We start from the raw sequence: 19,343 nt of genomic DNA, 5'->3' as shown, positions 1-19,343 counted from the left end.
AATTGATCCAACGTTGGGCATTTTTCGCAGGGCACAAGACTTGACCTTCGCCTTTCCTTAGCCCGTTGGGGAGTTGCAGCGATGAGACAAGATCGTAACTACCAGTTGGTTAATCACTCAGCACTACTAAATAGACCGTTCTATTTATTTATATTTTTGCACAGACTCTATATGCACAGTCTATACACACACACACACACACACACACACACACACACACACACACACACACACACACACACACACACACACACACACACACACACACACACACACACACACACACACACACACACACACACACACACACACACACACACACACACACACGCACAATTTGCTCACACACCCATAACACACACACACATTCATACTGACTCTACACTCACACTCACCTGCTGTAACGATGTACGCTGAGAGTCGGGAAGCAAGTTCAGGGAGTGAATACATTTAATAAATAAACGAAGAAACCAAAGGGAGTGACATATAAAGGGCAGGTAATCAAGGGGGTGATGGAATCCAGGTGAGTGTCATTATGCACGTAATGCTGGTGACAGGTGTGCGCCATGACGACCAGCCTGGTGGTCTAGAAGCCGGAGAGGGAGCACACATGACTCATACAATCATCTTATACGCTGCTGCTACTCTGTTTATTATATATCATAATGCCTAGTCACCTTACCTCTATACATATCTAACCCTACCACACCAGTATCCCTGCACATTGTAAATATGGTGTTGACACTGACCCTGGAACTGAACCTGTATATGGCTTACTTACTTTCTCTTGTTTTTCTTATTTCTATTTCTTGTGCTTTTCTCATTTCTATTTCTTGTGCTTTTCTTATTTCTATTTCTTGTGCTTTTCTTTCTATTTCTTGCGCTTTTCTTATTTCTATTTCTCGTGTTTTTGTTCCATTTGCCTTTTTTTTATATTGGTGGAGGGGCAGATAAAAGAGAGGTTTTGACTGGAGGATTCTGTCTGCCTGTGTGGACATGCACTCTGGATGTGATAAATATTTCCTTCTGTGTGACTCTCCTGGGCTTTGAGACAGACAATTACATGATATTATGGCTAAACAGCAGAGATCTGAGAGGACATCACGTGTATAGGACGTCACACTGCTTGCTTAGCAAGTACCACTTCTTCATGATTTGGCACACATGACCGTCCTCCCTCAAGCATCTCTATAGGTCACGCCACTCAAAACAAAAGCTAGCTATTGAGCGGGGCAAACGTGGACACTTAAAACTGCAATATGTAACTTTTTGGGTGACCTGACCAAATTCACATAGAAATGTGTGTCATAGGTCTGTCATTCTCATTGAAAGCAAGTCTAAGAAGCGGAAGATGTGCACTATTTCTATGCTTCCCATTCTTAAATTTTGTTTTTACGTCTTTTACTTTTGTTTTTGTACACCAGCTTCAAACAGCTGAAAATAACATTTTTATGGTTATGTAAAAGATATTTCACAGCGGTTTAGATGGTACAATGATTCTCTACACTATACTTGCTTGTTTTGACACACAAACTGAGATTATTTTAGCAGCCAGGAAATGGCTGCGCGATTTCTGCATAGTTGTCACACCCTGGCCAAAGAGGCCGGAGTCCGCACCTTTGGGGGGGGGGGGGGGGGGGGGGTACTGTCACACCCTGGCCATAGAGAGACTTTTATTCTCTATTTTGGGTAGGCCAGGGTGTGACTAGGTTGGGAATTCTAGTTTCTTTATTTCTATATTTTCTGTTTCTATGCTTTGGCCGGGTATGGTTCTCAATCAGGGACAGCTGTCTATCGTTGTCTCTGATTGGGAATCATACTTAGGCAGCCTTTTTTCCGTTGTATTTTGTGGGTAGTTGTCTTTGTTAGTGGCACTACAGCCCTAGTAAGCTTCACGGTCGTTTCTTTGTTTCTTGTTTTGTTGGCGACATTTACATAAATAAAGGAAAATGTACGCTGACCACGCGCACCTTAGTCCGGTCATTTCCACGACCATGTCCGTTACAATAGTGCATCTTTAAGGCTGAGGAGTAAGTTTCACACATCTCTATTTGCTATACATGCACGCACACACACACCTCGTGAAGGGGTTAGAGAAGGCTCCTCTCGTGGGGAGTAGATACACTATCTCACTCTCCCTAAGTAAAAGAAGTGTACAGTATTTTGGGTGGGGAACTGTGAATGTCAGGGTGCGATTATAAACCTTTCCGACCTGAAATTGATAAGTAGTTGGGCAGCAAGCGTGCGCAGGCTCAGGAGTGAATAGTGGAGTGTGCTGAAATGTCTCCGGTCGCCATGGGAGACGGTGAATTATGCATGGTAAAAGCAGAGAAAATATTCTCATCTTTCAGACAAGTACAACCTTTTCTCTCCTGGCTTAGTCTTCAAGTTTGTTTTTCACCACTACTGGTTTGCATTCTCAGTACAGTTCTAAGGAACTGCGCCAACCGTGCACACGCACATGCACATTTACACACACACACCATTAGTGTACAGACTAATTACCAAATAGTAACTTGATACTCTTATTTACACCAGGTTGTTTTCTATTCAGACCCACCAAACCAAGATGTGCATTAGTGTGTGTGTTTTTCATGCAGAGTAGCATCTTTTCTCCATTTCCTCCTCCCTCATTCAGGAAGGGGACTAATGGCATTTGAGAGGATGGAGTGAGTGAGAAAAAGAAGTGGGGGTCGAGGGCAGGGCGGGAGGGAGGGAGCTGTTAGTGAGTTCCTTCCTGTGCTGTGTCATTTGTATTTCCTGTGTTAATGTTGGCCTTGAGACCAGTAAGACTACACACAACACACACACACATACCCTGTCCCACTCTTTTTCTCCCTGAATCCCTCTTTCCATCTCTCACTCTCTTCTCTCACCTCTCCACCCCCTCCTTTCCTCCCTGTCTATCTGTCTCCACCCCCCCCTTTCCCTCCCTGTCTATCTGTCTCCACCCCCCCTTTCCCTCCCTGTCTATCTGTCTCCACCCCCCTTTCCCTCCCTGTCTATCTGTCTCCACCCACCCCCCTTTCTCTCCCTGTCTATCCGTCTCCACCCACCCCCATCCCCTTTCCCTCCCTGTCTATCTGTCTCCACCCACCACCACCCCCTTTCTCTCCTTGTCTATCCGTCTCCACCCACCACCACACCCTTTCTCTCCCTGTCTATCTGTCTCCACCCACCCCCACCCCCTTTCCTCTGTCCCCCCACCTCCCCCTGTGTTTCTGTCTCCACCCCCACCTTTCCCTCCCTGTCTATCTGTCTCCACCCCACCTTTCTCTCCCTGTCTATCTGTCTCCACCCCCACCTTCCCCTCCCTGTCTATCTGTCTCCACCCCCACCTTTCTCTGCTTGTCTATCTGTCTCCCTCCCTGTCTATCTGTTTCCAACCCCACCTTTCCCTCCCTGTCTATCCGTCTCCACCCCCACCTTTCCCTCCCTGTCTATCCGTCTCCACCCCCACCTTTCCCTCCCTGTCTATCCGTCTCCACCCCCACCTTTCCCTCCCTGTCTATCCGTCTCCACCCCCACCTTCCCTCCCCGTCTATCCGTCTCCACACCTTTCCCTCCCTGTCTATCCGTCTCCACCCCCACCTTTCCCTCCCCGTCTATCTGTCTCCACCCCCCACCTTTCCCTCCCTGTCTATCTGTCTCCACCCCCACCTTTCTCTGCTTGTCTATCTGTCTCCCTCCCTGTCTATCTGTCTCCACCCCCACCTTTCCCTCCCTGTCTATCCGTCTCCACCCCCACCTTTCCCTCCCTGTCTATCAGTCTCCACCCCCCTTTCTTTCCCTCCCTGTCTATCCGTCTCCACCCCCACCTTTGTCCTGTCTCCCCTGTCTATCCGTTCCACCCCCACCTTTCCCTCCCTGTCTATCTGTCACCACCCCCACCTTTCCCTCCCTGTCTATCCGTCTCCACCCCCACCTTTCCCTCCCTGTCTATCCGTCTCCACCCCCACCTTTCCCTCCCTGTCTATCCGTCTCCACCCCCACCTTCCCTCCCCGTCTATCTGTCTCCACACCTTTCCCTCCCTGTCCTTCCGTCTCCACCCCCACCTTTCCCTCCCCGTCTATCTGTCTCCACCCCCACCTTTCCCTCCCTGTCTATCTGTCTCCACCCCCACCTTCCCTCCCTGTCTATCTGTCTCCACCCCCACCTTTCTCTCCCTGTCTATCTGTCTCCCTTCCCTCCCCGTCTATCTGTCTCCAACCCCACCTTTCCCTCCCTGTCTATCTGTCTCCACCCCCACCTTTCCCTCCCTGTCTATCTGTCTCCACCCCCACCCTTCCCTCCCTGTCTATCCGTCTCCACCTCCCACCTTTCCCTCCCTGTCTATCCGTCTCCACCCCCACCTTTCCCTCCCTGTCTATCCATCTCCACCCCCACCTTTCCCTCCCCCGTCTATCCGTCTCCACACCTTTCCCTCCCTGTCTATCCGTCTCCACCCCCACCTTTCCCTCCCTGTCTATCCGTCTCCACCCCCACCTTTCCCTCCCTGTCTATCCGTCTCCACCCCCACCTTTCCCTCCCTGTCTATCCGTCTCCACCCCCACCTTCCCTCCCCGTCTATCCGTCTCCACGCCTTTCCCTCCCTGTCTATCCGTCTCCACCCCCACCTTTCCCTCCCCATCTATCTGTCTCCACCCCCCACCTTTCCCTCCCTGTCTATCAGTCTCCACCCCCACCTTTCCCTCCCCGTCTATCCGTCTCCACCCCCACCTTTCCCTCCCTGTCTGTCTCCACCCCCACCTTTCCCTCCCTGTCTATCCGTCTCCACCCCCACCTTTACCTCCCTGTCTATCCGTCTCCACCCCCACCTTTCCCTCCCTGTCTATCCGTCTCCACCCCCACCTCTCCCTCCCTGTCTATCCGTCTCCACCCCCACCTTTCCCTCCCTGTCTATCCATCTCCACCCTCCACCTTTCCCTCCCTGTCTATCTGTCTCCACCCCCACCTTTCCCTCCCTGTCTATCCGTCTCCACCCCCACCTTTCCCTCCCTGCCTATCCGTCTCCACCCCCACCTTTCCCTCCCTGTCTATCCGTCTCCACCCCCACCTTCCCTCCCTGTCTATCTGTCTCCACACACCTTTCCCTCCCTGTCTATCTGTCTCCACCCCCACCTTTCCCTCCCTGTCTATCTGTCTCCACCCCCCACCTCTCCCTCCCTGTCTATCAGTCTCCACCCCCACCTTTCCCTCCCTGTCTATCCGTCTCCACTCCCACCTTTCCCTCCCTGTCTATCCGTCTCCACCCCCACCTTTCCCTCCCTGTCTATCCGTCTCCACCCCCACCTTTCCCTCCTTGTCTATCCGTCTCCACCCCCACCTTTCCCTCCCTGTCTATCCGTCTCCACCCCCACCTTTCCCTCCCTGTCTATCCGTCACCACCCCCACCTTTCCCTCCCTATCTATCCGTCTCCACCCCCCATCTTTACCTCACTGTCTATCCGTCTCCACCCCCCACCTTTCCCTCCCTGTCTATCCGTCTCCACCCCCACCTTCCCTCCCCGTCTATCTGTCTCCACACCTTTCCCTCCCTGTCTATCTGTCTCCACCCCCACCTTTCCCTCCCCGTCTATCCGTCTCCACCCCCCACCTTCCCTCCCTGTCTATCCGTCTCCACCCCCACCTTTCCCTCCCTGTCTATCCGTCTCCACCCCCACCTTCCCTCCCCTGTCTATCTGTCACCACCCCCACCTTTCCCTCCCTGTCTATCCGTCTCCACCCCCACCTTTCCCTCCCCCGTCTATCCGTCTCCACCCCCACCTTTCCCTCCCTGTCTATCTGTCTCCACCCCCACCTTCCCTCCCCGTCTATCTGTCTCCACACCTTTCCCTCCCTGTCTATCCGTCTCCACCCCCACCTTTCCCTCCCCGTCTATCTGTCTCCACCCCCCACCTTTCCCTCCCTGTCTATCAGTCTCCACCCCCACCTTTCCCTCCCTGTCTATCCGTCTCCACCCCCCACCTTTCCCTCCCTGTCTGTCTCCAACCCCACCTTTCCCTCCCAGGCATGTTTACCAGAACTTATGTCTGGCTGCAGACTTCCTAACTAACCTTCCTCTCTGGTGAAAATCTCCCACAACTGTAGAATGGAGATCACACAAGACTTGTTTGTCAGCATGTTTGTAGATACAGTGTTGCATTCCATTTACACACTGTTTTTTGTCGTAGCTTCCAATCATGCTATAGCCAGATGGCGGTAGAGTGAGTGAAAGTGATAGTGGGTGAGCGAGAGAGTGAGAGAAAAAGAGAGAGGCAGGATGACAGAGATTGAGACTGAGGGAGATAGCGTGAGACATCGTGAAGTGAGAGAGATGACAGGAGAAGAGACAAAGGGAGAGAAGAAGAGATACAGGATGAGGCAAGTTAGAGTTAGACAGAGTGAGGTTGTAGGAAAGTAGAGTGAAACAGAGTGAGACGGTTGGGCTGTGTGAGCTGGTGTTGAGCCCGACAGAGGGATCCAGACACTGAGGCTGAGAGACAGAGATCCAGACACTGAGGCTGGAGAAAAGACACTGAGGCTGAGAGACAGAGATCCAACTGAGGCTGAGAGACAGAGATCCGGACACAAGACTTGTTTGTCAGCATGTTGAGAGACAGAGATCCAGACACTGAGGCTGAGAGACAGAGATCCAGACACTGAGGCTGAGAGACAGAGATCCAGACACTGAGGCTGAGAGACAGAGATCCAGAGGCACTGACAGAGATTGAGACACTGAGGCTGATAGACAGAGATCCAGACACTGAGGCTGAGAGACAGAGATCCAGACACTGAGGCTGACAGACAGAGATCCAGACACTGAGGCTGAGAGACAGAGATCCAGACACTGAGGCTGAGAGACAGAGATCCAGACACTGAGGCTGACAGACAGAGATCCAGACACTGAGGCTGAGAGACAGAGATCCAGACACTGAGGCTGAGAGACAGATATCCAGACACTGAGGCTGAGAGACAGAGATCCAGACACTGAGGCTGAGAGACAGGGATCCAGACACTGAGGCTGAGAGACAGAGATCCAGACACTGAGGCTGAGAGACAGAGATCCAGACACTGAGGCTGACAGACAGAGATCCAGACACTGAGGCTGAGAGACAGAGATCCAGACACTGAGGCTGACAGACAGAGATCCAGACACTGAGGCTGAGAGACAGAGATCCAGACACTGAGGCTGAGAGACAGAGATCCAGACACTGAGGCTGAGAGACAGAGATCCAGACACTGAGGCTGACAGACAGAGATCCAGACACTGAGGCTGACAGACAGAGATCCAGACACTGAGGCTGAGAGACAGATATCCAGACACTGAGGCTGAGAGACAGAGATCCAGACACTGAGGCTGACAGACAGAGATCCAGACACTGAGGCTGACAGACAGAGATCCAGACACTGAGGCTGAGAGACAGGGATCAGACACTGAGGCTGAGAGACAGAGATCCAGACACTGAGGCTGAGAGACAGAGATCCAGACACTGAGGCTGACAGACAGAGATCCAGACACTGAGGCTGAGAGACAGAGATCAGACACTGAGGCTGACAGAGGCTGACAGACAGAGATCCAGACACTGAGGCTGAGAGACAGAGATCCAGACACTGAGGCTGAGAGACAGAGATCCAGACACTGAGGCTGAGAGACAGACACTGAGGCTGAGGCTGACACTGAGGCTGACAGACAGAGATCCAGACACTGAGGCTGACAGACAGAGATCCAGACACTGAGGCTGAGAGACAGAGATCCAGACACTGAGGCAGAGATCCAGACACTGAGGCTGAGAGACAGAGATCCAGACACTGAGGCTGAGAGACAGAGATCCAGACACTGAGGCTGAGAGACAGAGATCCAGACACTGAGGCTGAGAGACAGAGATCCAGACACTGAGGCTGAGAGACAGAGATCCAGACAGAGACAGAGATCCAGACACTGAGGCTGAGGCTGAGGCTGAGAGACAGAGATCCAGACACTGAGGCTGAGAGACAGAGATCCAGACACTGAGGCTGAGAGACAGAGATCCAGACACTGAGGCTGAGAGACAGAGATCCAGACACTGAGGCTGACAGACAGAGATGACAGTGTTTTGGGATTCCACTCACGTCTCTTCAGTCTCTTCTGTAATCAGCAGACATGAGTTCCTCCCTCCCAGTGGTGGAACACTCCTGAGAACACCACTCTCCCCTGACACACACACACACACACACACACACACACACACACACACACACACACACACACACACACACACACACACACACACACACACACACACACACACACACACACACACACACACACACACACACACACACACACACACACACGCACACGCACGCACACACACGCACACACGCGCACACACACACACACATGGAGACACACAAGCACAAGCAAAGAATGCAGGTACACAGAACAGTGCTACTAACTAGAGTAATGAATACAAAAATATTGAAAGTAACAGCTTTAGATTAATAAGGAATGAGAAAGATAGATAGAGAGTAAGATGCAGTGCATTCGCAAAGTATTCAGACACCTTGACTTTTCCCACATTTTGTTACGTTATACTGTAGCTTGTTCTAAAATGATTTGATTGATTGAATTCATCTTCCCCTCATCAATCTACACACAATACACCATGTTGAGAAGACAAAACAGATGTTCGATTTTTTTGCAAATGTATTAAAATGTAAAAACTGAAATACCTTATAGACTCGAAATGAAGCTCAGGTGCAGCTTGTTTCCATTGATCATTCTTGAGATGTTTCTACAACTTGATTGGAGTCCACCTGTGGTAAATTCAATTGATTGGACATGATTTGGAAAGGCACACACCTGCCTATATTAGGTGCCATTGTTGACAGTTCAAGCCATGAGGTCGAAGGAATTGTCTGTAGAGCTCTGAGACAGGATTGTGTTGAGGCACAGGTCTGGGGAAGGGTACCAAAACAGTTCTGCAGCATTGAAGGTCCCCAAGAACACAGTGGTTCCATCATTCTTAAATGGAAGAATATTGGAACCATCAAGACTCTTTCTAGAGCTGACCGCCTGGCCAAACTGGGCAATCGGAGGAGAGGGGTCTTGGTCAGGGAGGTGACCAAGAACCCGATGGCCACAGAGTTCCTCTGTGGACATGGGAGAACCTTCCAGAAGGACAACCATCTCTGCAGCACTCCATCAATCAGGTTTTTATGGTAGAGTGGCCAGACGGAAGCCACTCCTCAGTAAAGGGCACATGACAGCCCGCTTGGAGTTTTCCAAAAGGCACCTAAAGGAGTCAGACCATGAGAAACAAGATTCTCTGGTCTGATGAAACCAACATTTAAATTTGGCCTGAATGCCAAGCTTCACGTCTGGAGGAAATCTGGCACCATCCCTACGGTGAAGCATGGTGGTGGCAGCATTATGCTGTGGGGATGTTTTTCAGCGGTAGGGACTGAGAGACTAGTCAGGATCAAGGGAAAGATGAACGGAGCAAAGTGCAGAGCGATCCTTGATGAAAACCTTCTCCAGAGCGCTCGGGACCTCAGACTGGTGCTAAGGTTAACCTTAAAAGAGGACAACAACCCTAAGCACACAGCCAAGACAATGCAGGAGTGGCTTCAGGACAAGTCTCTGAATGTCCTTGAGTGGCCCAGCCATAGCCCGGACTTAAACCTGATCGAAAATCTCTGGAGAGACCTAAAAATAGCTGTGCAGCGATGCTCCCCATCCAACATGACAGAGCTTGAGAGGATCTGCAGAGAAGAATAGGAGAACAACCCAAATACAGGTGTGCCAAGCATGTAACAGAGGATGGCGTAGTGTCACTCTATAACAATGTGGTTAGCATAGTGTAACCCTGTAACAGTGTGGTTAATATAGTGTAACCCTGTAACAGTGTGGTTAGCATAGTGTAACCCTGTAACAATGTGGTTAGCATAGTGTAACCCTGTAACAGTGTGGTTAATATAGTGTAACCCTGTAACAGTGTGGTTAGCATAGTGTAACCCTGTAACAGTGTGGTTAGCATAGTGTAACCCTGTAACAGTGAGGTTAACATAGTGTAACCCTGTAACAGTGTGGTTAACCCCTGTAACAGTGTGGTTAGCATATGTGTAACCCTGTAACAGTGTGGTTAGCATAGTGTAACCCCGTAACAGTGTGGTTAGCATAGTGTAACCCTGTAACAGTGTGGTTAGCATAGTGTAACCCTGTAACAGTGTGGTTAACAGTATAGTGTAACCCTGTAACAGTGTGGTTAGCATAGTGTAACCCTGTAACAATGTGGTTAGCATAGTGTAACCCTGTAACAGTGTGGTTAACCCTAACAGTGTGGTTAGTGTAACCCTGTAACAGTGTTAGTGTGGTTAGCATAGTGTAACCCTGTAACAGTGTGGTTAGCATAACCCTGTAACAGTAACCCTGTAACAGTGTGGTTAGCATAGTGTAACCCTGTAACAGTGTGGTTAGCATAGTGTAACCCTGTAACAGTGAGGTTAGGTAACAGTGAGGTTAACATAGTGTAACCCTGTAACAGTGTGGTTAGTAGTGTAACCCTGTAACAGTGTGGTTAATATAGTGTAACCCTGTAACAGTGTGGTTAGCATAGTGTAACCCCTGTAACAGTGTGGTTAGCATAGTGTAACCCTGTAACAGTGTGGTTAGCATAGTGTAACCCTGTAACAGTGTGGTTAGCATAGTGTAACCCTGTAACAGTGTGGTTAGCATAGTGTAACCCTGTAACAGTGTGGTTAATAGTGTAACCCTGTAACAGTGTGGTTAGCATAGTGTAACCCTGTAACAGTGAGGTTAATATAGTGTAACCCTAACAGTGTGGTTAGCATAGTGTAACCCTGTAACAGTGTGGTTAGCATAGTGTAACCCTGTAACAGTGTGGTTAGCATAGTGTAACCCTGTAACAGTGTGGTTAGCCCCTGTAACAGTGTAACCCTGTAACAGGTTTAGCATAGTGTAACCCTGTAACTGTAACAGTGTGGTTAGTAGTGTAACCCTGTAACAGTGTGGTTAGCATAGTGTAACCCTGTAACAGTGTAGGTTAGCATAGTGTAACCCTGTAACAGTGTGGTTAATAACCCTGTAACAGTGTAACCCCTGTAACAGTGTGGTTAGCAGTGTAACCCTGTAACAGTGGTTAGCATAGTGTAACCCTGTAACAGTGTGGTTAGCATAGTGTTAACAGTGTGGTTAATATGTAACAGTGTGGTTAGCATAGTGTAACCCTGTAACAGTGTGGTTAGCATAACCCTGTAACAGTGTAACCCTGTAACAGTGTGGTTAGCATAGTGTAACCCTGTAACAGTGAACCCTGGTTAACCCTGTAACAGTGTGGTTAGCATAGTAGTGTAACCCTGTAACAGTGAGGTTAAGCATAGTGTAACCCTGTAACAGTGTGGTTAATATAGTGTAACCCTGTAACAGTGTGGTTAGCATAGTGTAACCCTGTAACAGTGTGGTTAGCATAGTGTAACCCTGTAACAGTGTGGTTAGTGTGTAACCCTGTAACAGTGTGGTTAGCATAGTGTAACCCTGTAACAGTGAGGTTAGCATAGTGTAACTCTGTAACTCTGTAACAGTGAGGTTAACATAGTGTAACCCTGTAACAGTGTGGTTAATATAGTGTAACCCTGTAACAGTGTGGTTAGCATAGTGTAACCCTGTAACAGTGTGGTTAACCCCTGTAACAGTGTGGTTAGCATAGTGTAACCCTGTAACAGTGTGGTTAGCATAGTGTAACCCTGTAACAGTGAGGTTAACAGTGTAACCCTGGTTAACATAGTGTAACCCTGTATAGTGTAACCCTGTAACAGTGTGGTTAGCATAGTGTAACCCTGTAACAGTGAGGTTAGCATAGTGTAACCCTGTAACAGTGTGGTTAGCATAGTGTAACCCTGTAACAGTGTGGTTAGCATAGTGTAACCCTGTAACAGTGTGGTTAGCATAGTGTAACCCTGTAACAGTGTGGTTAATATAGTGTAACCCTGTAACAGTGTGGTTAGCATAGTGTAACCCTGTAACAGTGTGGTTAGCATAGTGTAACCCTGTAACAGTGTGGTTAGCATAGTGTAACCCTGTAACAGTGTGGTTAATATAGTGTAACCCTGTAACAGTGTGGTTAATATAGTGTAACCCTGTAACAGTGTGGTTAGCATAGTGTAACCCTGTAACAGTGTGGTTAGCATAGTGTAACCCTGTAACAGTGTGGTTAGCATTGTGTAACCCTGTAACAGTGAGGTTAGCATAGTGTAACTCTGTAACAGTGAGGTTAACATAGTGTAACCCTGTAACAGTGTGGTTAATATAGTGTAACCCTGTAACAGTGTGGTTAGCATAGTGTAACCCTGTAACAGTGTGGTTAGCATAGTGTAACCCTGTAACAGTGTGGTTAGCATAGTGTAACCCTGTAACAGTGAGGTTAGCATAGTGTAACCCTGTAACAGTGTGGTTAATATAGTGTAACCCTGTAACAGTGTGGTTAGCATAGTGTAACCCTGTAACAGTGTGGTTAGCATAGTGTAACCCTGTAACAGTGTGGTTAGCAACAGTGAGTGTTAATAGTGTAACCCTGTAACAGTGTGGTTAGTAACCCTGTAACAGTGTGGTTAGCAAGTGTAACCCTGTAACAGTGTGGTTAACCCTGTAACAGTGTGGTTAGCATAGTGTAACCCTGTAACAGTGTGGTTAGCATAGTGTAACCCTGTAACAGTGAGGTTAACATGTAGTGTAACCCTGTAACAGTGTGGTTAGCATAGTGTAACCCTGTAACAGTGTGGTTAGCATAGTGTAACCCTGTAACAGTGTGGTTAGCATAGTGTAACCCTGTAACAGTGAGGTTAACATAGTGAACAGTGTAGTGTAACAACAGTAGTGTAACCCTGTAACAGTGTGGTTAGCATAGTGTAACCCTGTAACAGTGTGGTTAGCATAGTGTAACCCTGTAACAGTGAGGTTAACATAGTGTAACCCTGTAACAGTGAGGTGTAACAGTGTGTTAACAGTGTGGTTATAGTGTAACCCTGTAACAGTGTGGTTAGTGTAACATGGTGTAACCCTGTAACAGTGTGGTTAGTGTAACCCTGTAACAGTGTGGTTAGCATAGTGTAACCCTGTAACAGTGTGGTTAGCATAGTGTAACCCTGTAACAGTGAGGTTAACATAGTGTAACCCTGTAACAGTGTGGTTAATATAGTGTAACCCTGTAACAGTGAGCATAGTTAACCCTGTAACAGTAGTAGTAACCCTGTAACAGTGTGGTTAATAGTGTAACCCTGTAACAGTAACCCTGTAACAGTGAGGTTAATATAGTGTAACCCTGTAACAGTGTGGTTAGTGTAACCCTGTAACAGTGTGGTTAGGTGTAACCCTGTAACAGTGTGGTTAGGTGTAACCCTGTAACAGTGTGGTTAGCATAGTGTAACTCTGTAACAGTGTGGTTAACATAGTGTAACCCTGTAACAGTGTGGTTAACATAGTGTAACCCTGTAACAGTGTGGTTAACATAGTGTAACCCTGTAACAGTGTGGTTAACATAGTGTAACCCTGTAACAGTGAGGTTAACATAGTGTAACTGTAACAGTGAGGTTAGCATAGTGTAACTCTGTAACAGTGTGGTTAATATAGTGTAACCCTGTAACAGTGTGGTTAATATAGTTAACATAGTGTAACCCCTGTAACAGTGAGGTTAACATAGTGTAACCCTGTAACAGTGAGGTTAATATAGTGTAACATAGTGTAACTCTGTAACAGTGTGGTTAACATAGTGTAACCCTGTAACAGTGAACATAGTGTAACCCTGTAACAGTAGGTTAACATAGTGTAACTCTGTAACAGTGTGGTTAACATAGTGTAACCCTGTAACAGTGAGGTTAACATAGTGTAACTCTGTAACAGTGTGGTTAACATAGTGTAACCCTGTAACAGTGAGGTTAACATAGTGTAACCCTGTAACAGTGTGGTTAATATAGTGTAACTCTGTAACAGTGTGGTTAACATAGTGTAACCCTGTAACAGTGTGAAGGTTAACCCTGTAACAGTGAGGTTAACATAGTAACCCAGTGTAACAGAGTGGTTAACATAGTGTAACCCTGTAACAGAGTGGTTAACATAGTGTAACCCTGTAACAGTAAGGTTAACATAGTGTAACCCTGTAACAGAGTGGTTAACATAGTGTAACCCTGTAACAGAGTGGTTAACATAGTGTAACCCTGTAACAGTGTGGTTAACATAGTATAACCCTGTAACAGTGAGGTTAACATAGTGGAACTCTGTAACAGTGTGGTTAACATAGTGTAACCCTGTAACAGTGAGGTTAGCATAGTGTAACAGTGTGGATGGCGTAGTGTAACTCTATAACAATGTGGTTAGCATAGTGTAACCCTGTAACATTGTGAATGGCGTAGTGTAACCCTGTAACAGTGAGGTTAACATAGTGTAACCCTGTAACAGTGTGGTTAATATAGTGTAACCCTGTAACAGTGAGGTTAACATAGTGTAACTGTAACAGTGAGGTTAACATAGTGTAACAGTGTGGTTAATACAGTGTAACCCTGTAACAGTGAGGTTAACATAGTGTAACCCTGTAACAGTGAGGTTAACATAGTGTAACCCTGTAACAGTGAGGTTAACATAGGGTAACTCTGTAACAGTGAGGTTAACATAGTGTAACCCTGTAACAGTGTGAATGGCGTAGTGTAACCCTGTAACAGTGAGGTTAACATAGTGCAACTCTGTAACAGTGTGGTTAACATAGTGTAACTCTGTAACAGTGAGGTTAGCATAGTGTAACAGTGTGGATGGCGTAGTGTAACTCTATAGCATAGTGTAACAGTGTGGATGGCGTAGTGTAACTCTATAACAATGTGGTTAACATAGTGTAACCCTGTAACATTGTGAATGGCGTAGTGTAACCCTGTAACAGTGAGGTTAACATAGTGTAACTCTGTAACAGTGTGGTTAACATAGTGTAACTCTGTAACAGTGTAGATGGTGTAGTGTAACTCTATAACAATGTGGTTAACATAGTGTAACCCTGTAACAGTGAGGTGAGCATAGTGTAACAGTGTGGATGGCGTAGTGTAACTCTATAACAATGTGGTTAACATAGTGTAACCCTGTAAGAGTGAGATTAGCATAGTGTAACAGTTTGGATGGCATAGTGTAACTCTATAAAAATGTGGTTAACATAGTGTAAACCCTTAACAGTGTGGATGGCATAGTGTAATCCTGTAACAGTGGGGTTAGCATAGTGTAACAGTGTAGTTAGCATAGTGTAACTCTATAACAATGTGGCTAACATAGTGTAAACCTGTAACAGTGTGGATGGCATAGTGTAATCCTGTAAGAGTGAGATTAGCATAGTGTAACAGTGTGGATGGCGTAGTGTAACTCTATAACAATGTGGTTAGCACAGTGTAACCCTGTAAAAGTGTGGTTAGCGTAGTGTAACCCTGTAACAGTGTGGATGGCGTAGTGTAACCCTGTAACAGTGTGGATGGCGTAGTGTAACCCTGTAACATTGTGGATGGCGTAGTGTAACCCTGTAACAGTGTGGATGGCGTAGTGTAACCCTGTAACAGTGTGGATGACGTAGTGTAACCCTGTAACAGTGTGGATGGCGTAGTGTAACCCTGTAACAGTGTGGATGGCGTAGTGTAACCCTGTAACAGTGTGGATGGCGTAGTGTAACCCTGTAACAGTGTGGATGATGTAGTGTAACCCTGTAACAGTGTGGATGGCGTAGTGTAACCCTGTAACAGTGTGGATGGCGTAGTATAACCCTGTAACAGTGTGGATGGCGTAGTGTAACCCTGTAACAGTGAGGTGAGAGTAGTCAGGATTGGGTAGGTTACTTTCTAAATGTATTTCTGTTACAGTAGCTAGTTACCTGTCAAATTGTAATCAGTAACGAAACTTTTGTATTAGCCAAACTCCGTTACTTTTGGATTACTTTTTCCTTAAGAGGCGTTAGAAGAAGACCAAATGTGTTTGATGGATCATTTTTGTGTGTCATCGTAGTGGTCTGACTTGCTCATGTGGAACATAATGTTGTAATCCTGTAACAGGGTGGTTAGCGTAGTGTAATCCTGTAACAGGGTGGTTAGCATAGTGTTATCCTATAACAGGGTGGTTAGCGTAATGTAATCCTGTAACAGGGTGGTTAGCGTAATGTAATCCTGTAACAGGGTGGTTAGCGTAATGTAATCCTGTAACAGGGTGGTTAGCATAATGTAATCCTGTAACAGGGTGGTTAGAGCAGTGTAATCCTGTGACAGGGTGGTTAGCGTAGTGTAATCCTGTAACAGGGTGGTTAGCGTAGTGTTATCCTGTAACAGGGTGGTTAGCGTAGTGTAATCCTGTGACAGGGTGGTTAGCGTAGTGTAATCCTGTAACAGGGTGGTTAGCATAGTGTTATCCTGTCACAGGGTGGTTAGCGTAGTGTAATCCTGTTACAGGGTGGTTAGCGTAGTGTAATCCTGTAACAGGGTGGTTAGCGTAGTGTAGTCCTGTGACAGGGTGGTTAGCATAGTGTTATCCTGTAACAGGGTGGTTAGCGTAGTGTAATCCTGTGACAGGGTGGTTAGCATAGTGTAGTCCTGTAACAGGGTGGTTAGCATAGTGTTATCCTGTAACAGGGTGGTTAGCATAGTGTTATCCTGTAACAGGGTGGTTAGCGTAGTGTAATCCTGTAACAGGGTGGTTAGCATAGTGTTATCCTGTAACAGGGTGGTTAGCATAGTGTTATCCTGTAACAGGGTGGTTAGCGTAGTGTAAGTAGGAGGTCAGAGTGTTTCCCCTGCTTCAGCTTTCCTCAGTCACGCCGACGCACGCACGCACGTGCGCAGGCACACAACCACATACACACCTCAGATCTCAATGCTACTCTCAGCTCTTGTCAAAGTGTAAACAAGGTTCTGTGTGAACTGTAGACTGAAGACTCTTAATCAGTGTGTGCGGTTTAAATGTTTGAACAGGTTAGGTGCTAGAACACCAGGCCTTAACTTGTACACACTACCAAACAATGCTGTCCAACAGTACAACAGTATTAATCTCACTCTTGGTGTGAGCCTGTGCACAAATGGTTGTGTTTAATCTGTAAACCATAGTAACATAAACCTACTGTTCAGCCCCCTCCAACACACACAGTCCAACTTGGCTAAGACGTATCAACTGTGTTTCTAACAAGAAAGCTTAGAAGGTGTGCTTGTTGTCGATGTGAAATGTAGTTTCATTCAGAAATAAAAACTCTTGTGGTAGTTGTCCTGTGATGACGTGTAGGGCTGGGAGGCTGTTGTGTTGAGGCTGTCTGTGTTGTGTGTTGCAGGGGCTGTAGGGCTGGGAGGCTGTTGTGTTGAGGCTGTCTGTGTTGTGTGTTGCAGGGGCTGTAGGGCTGGAAGGCTGTTGTGTTGAGGCTGTCTGTGTTGTGTGTTGCAGCGGCTGTAGGGCTGGAAGGATGTTGTGTTGAGGCTGTCTGTGTTGTGTGTTGTAGGGCTGAAAGGCTGTTGTTGTCGTTTTCTCCCAGTGAAGGAGGCTGCTGTGCAGTGGGGGCAGGGAATATCTTGATGTTTTTCTTGTTGGTTTATTTGGAAAAGGCTGCTTAGTCAGCAGGTCAGGTAGATATTTCTCCCCCCCCCCCTCTATCTCTGAGAAGGCAGACTCAGCAGACCTCCAGGCTGCCAGTGAGTGGAAAGCATGCTGGGTAATCTGGAGTGAGAGGAGAAATGAAGGCAGGGGAAAAGAATACTACCATTCCCAGAGAGAGTGCAGTACTGTGAACACACACACAAACACATATGCGACACACCTGTCCTGAACAATGTTCTCCTCCACTGAGCCTTCCATCCATACCTTCATTTGTTTAAGCAAAATACACACACTCTGTTTACATAGAGCAGTGCAATTTCAACACAAGAACTGTATGTGTCCTGTCCCCACACAGTGGGGTGGGAGTAGTTTGCCATTATCTTGGCTCTTATTAGTAACTGTGTTGCAGTCTGACCTAAAACAATCAGCCAGCGGAAACTTCAGAGTTTGGGTCTGTCTCACAGTCTATGCCGAAGGAGGGAGAGGTAGAGGATGAAGAGAGAGGGGGAGAGAGGACGACAGAGAGATGACAGGAAAGTGTGGAGGGGTGGAGAGAGAGGCAGAGAAGATAGAGAGAGGGAGTGAGAAGATATGCAGACAAACAGCAAGAAACTGCATTTACTGAAATGTTTATTGTTTTGCGGACCACATTTGATACAAAGCTGCTGATACTGATACTTTTTATTTATGACTATTAACAGTTGATAGTATACATTAGAAGAATCCTATATGTTGTCTTTGCAGAGAAACCATAACTAACAGGTGGAGGTTGTAGTTGTGGTATTGTAATGTTTGGGAGACTGTGTGTGTGTGGGAAGGTTGTAGACTGTCTCCCCTATCACTCACCAATGTGTCAGACCACTCACCACCTCTTTGCGGGCCGCCAGCATCTCGCCTCCATCCCCTACCTCTGAACCTTGACCCTTAATTACGCTCCTGTCCGTGTCCATCTCTCTGCCTCCCTGCCCATAGCCGTTGCCTGGTGGTGTATTGGGGAGTTTGTACTATAGCACAGGAAGCAGTCCAAGGCAGTGGTGAAACGTGCCCGCGCCAAGCCGTCTGAGAGAGAACAATATAAAGAGTAAAAATAACCTGGGCGGCTGGCCTGCCACGATGCCACAGTGCCAGGTCAGGAACACACACAGGAAAGAGCCCACAGAGACAGAGGATGGAGGGGAGACTCGTTTGATCACGTCATGATAACAAACTGGGCTACTGTTATGATCTGCTCCTGTTTAATAGGTAGTCATGAGCTGGATTAAAGGCAGTCATGGGCTGGATTATAGGTAGTCATGTCTTGGAATATAGGTAGTCTTGGGCTGGATTATAGGTAGTCATGGGCCAGATTATAGGTAGTCATGGGCTGGATTATCGGTAGTCATGGGCTGGATTATAGGTAGTCATGGGCTGGATTATAGGTAGTCATGTCCTGGAATATAGGTAGTCTTGGGCTGGATTATAGGTAGGCATGGGCTGGATTATATGTAGTCATGGGCTGGATTATAGGCAGTCATGGGCTGGATTTTAGGTAGTCATGGGCTGGATTATAGGTAGTCATGGGCTGGATTATAGGTAGACATTTCCTGGATTATAGGTAGTCATGTCCTGGATTATAGGTAGTCATGTCCTGGATTATAGGTAGTCATGGGCTGGATTATAGGTAGTCATGTCCTGGAATATATGTAGTCATGGGCTGTATTATAGGTAGTCATGGGCTGGATTATAGGTAGTCAGCGGCTGGATTAGTTGTAGTCATGGGCTGGATTATAGGTA

The 19,343-nt window shown here is 47.2% G+C and overlaps 1 protein-coding gene across 2 annotated transcripts in view; it reads left to right on the top strand.

Moving 5' to 3' along the window:
* LOC124036432 (single-stranded DNA-binding protein 2) overlaps window positions 1–19,343 on the top strand; it is a 144,626-nt gene that overhangs the window by 104,579 nt on the left and 20,704 nt on the right. Inside the window, exon 1 of one of the 2 annotated variants that reach the window (XM_046351018.1) lies at window positions 9,741–9,762. The exons of the other annotated variant lie outside the window; for it this stretch is intronic. The gene's annotated coding sequence lies outside the window, so the exon portion shown is untranslated. Of the gene's footprint in view, window positions 1–9,740; window positions 9,763–19,343 lie in introns of those variants that run through there. 2 annotated transcript variants of the gene reach the window in all.

The sequence above is a fragment of the Oncorhynchus gorbuscha genome, linkage group LG05 (genome assembly GCF_021184085.1).
Source record: "Oncorhynchus gorbuscha isolate QuinsamMale2020 ecotype Even-year linkage group LG05, OgorEven_v1.0, whole genome shotgun sequence".
NCBI lineage: Eukaryota > Metazoa > Chordata > Actinopteri > Salmoniformes > Salmonidae > Oncorhynchus > Oncorhynchus gorbuscha.
The sequence above is the reverse complement of the archived record's forward strand: the minus strand, read 5'-3'. Positions and strand labels throughout refer to the sequence as shown.